The following is a 1,972-nucleotide window of genomic DNA, read 5'->3' as shown; positions in this document are numbered from 1 at the left end:
TCTAAGGATACGAGATCATCGGATTCGTCGAGAAAAGCCTTCGTTCAGAAAGTAAGGGAAATTGACGTTGCTGCTAATTGGTCAATCTCCATATCGGTGGTTAGAGAAGGATGCTAGCCGCCCTCGAGGGAAAGTTGCTAGTGGGAGACGCCGCTCGTTGAAAAATACGTCTCCCCTATCTTCCCGTAGTTGGGACAAAGGCTGTTTGTCTGTTTGAAGGACTTTAGTTAACTAAACCTTAAGATTTATAACGGGCCCTTGGGCTAGCCGAACATGTACTGCGGAGACGCATCGACATCTTAATACCACGGCTGATGGAGCGGTGTGTGACCATTGTTAGACCGCCTCGTCGCCATGCCAGGCAGCCCGGTTCCCCTACCGGACTGCTTGGCGGCCCCGAGGCGCTGAGCCGCCAAGCGCCCAAGGCCCGAACCCCACGGAGGGGGGGCCAGCACGCTTCGCCAACGCCACACGGAGGTCCCAGGCGTTCACCCATCCGAGTACTACCCGTGCCCGGCGCTGCTTAACTTTCGTGATTTGACGGGAACGAGTGCATTCAGCCCGGCCAGGGCGTTGGCGTTGCGAGTAAATGGCTCTTTACCAACGTTCTTCTTCCATCTTTCCGGATTCCAATCCTCCAGCATCGATCTCGTTTTCTTGGTCTACGACGTCGTTCGACGTATCATTAGCAGGATAATTAGTTTCCTCTTTTGACAAATTTTTATCTCTGTTGAGATGCGATTACATCTTTAGACACAACGTTAGGCAATATTCTGAGGGGACAAGAAGTTTTGGAGAGAATGGTAAAGAAAATTTGACTTATGACACATAAGAATTATTTATTTTATTATGTAAATAGACCGCGGTTTTTTACGCATTTGTGGAAAATTTGCACGTAATACGACGAAATATATATGCTTCCTTTAATATTTTTCTATAATACTTAATAGGTAATGCAATTGTCCACCCTTTTGTCTTTTATCGGGATTTTATTTTTTTAAATATATTGTAGGTCTAATTATAAAATATTATTGTAGGAATTATCAAAAAATATGGACTACGGGGCTCCAGGGGGATGTAAACCTGAAAGCGTAGGTTTTGTGCGTGTCTATGGAGAAAAAGGTTTCCCTCGCGCAACTATGATCGAGCATCCAAGCTCGAAGGATACAACGTAAAAGTGGAGAGGAAAAAGCATAATCCCGGCAGAAAGGAAAGATCCAAGTGCTTCTCGCTTGTTCTTAAATCCGCAGAGTAAATGGAACGGCAGTAAGAAAAGCAATGACCGAAAATGGAGCGTTCCACTGAATAATGCAACGTTAGACGGTGAATAAATACAGACGGATAAAGCCGTCGCAGCCTCGGTATCGCCAGCTTATTAACGATAAAATCAACGATGTCGCGATACTTTGTCGATGCGACGAACGCTCGTTCGAGACTTGGCTTCGCGATGAGAAACAGTTTTGGAGGAAACGCGTGTAGATAAGGGAGTGGCGATTCCGTCGAACCGGAATGCGAGGAAAAGAAGCGAACGATTCTGCGAAGCTGACGCAGCGCAAACTTTCCTCACGACGTTAACAAACAGAGAAACGGAAAAGTAATTTCTCCAATCTCGAGAATATTTATAAAACGCGGCAAACAGAGGTACATATCGCGTGTTTACGCTTTATAAATAGGAGGAAAACAGGAAGGATGAAAGAGGACAGGCGGAAAGGAGAGAGAGGCGGGGGGATTGGCGAGGAATATCAGGATAAATTTCCACGACAAACACCGAACGAGGCAGTCGAGTAAGCTGTTTCAAAAATATACGTACGGACAGCTCTGGTTTCCAGCTACTGTTCGCAATTCGTACGCTTTGGAAAGTTTGGGAAAGCCGACGGCGTACATGCACGCCGCTCGCTATTTTCTAACGCTCTCATAAACTTTCGATGCAGTCCAAATATTAACGTGGCAGGGCAAAAACAAGGAGAAAAAC

The 1,972-nt window shown here is 46.0% G+C and overlaps 1 pseudogene; it reads right to left on the bottom strand.

Annotated features, from left to right (window-relative positions):
- Nucleotides 1–459: 459 nt before the first annotated feature.
- Nucleotides 460–578, bottom strand: LOC126876327 (5S ribosomal RNA; annotated as a pseudogene).
- Nucleotides 579–1,972: the final 1,394 nt, after the last annotated feature.

This window comes from Bombus huntii, unplaced genomic scaffold (genome assembly GCF_024542735.1).
Source record: "Bombus huntii isolate Logan2020A unplaced genomic scaffold, iyBomHunt1.1 ctg00000069.1, whole genome shotgun sequence".
NCBI lineage: Eukaryota > Metazoa > Arthropoda > Insecta > Hymenoptera > Apidae > Bombus > Bombus huntii.
The sequence above is the reverse complement of the archived record's forward strand: the minus strand, read 5'-3'. Positions and strand labels throughout refer to the sequence as shown.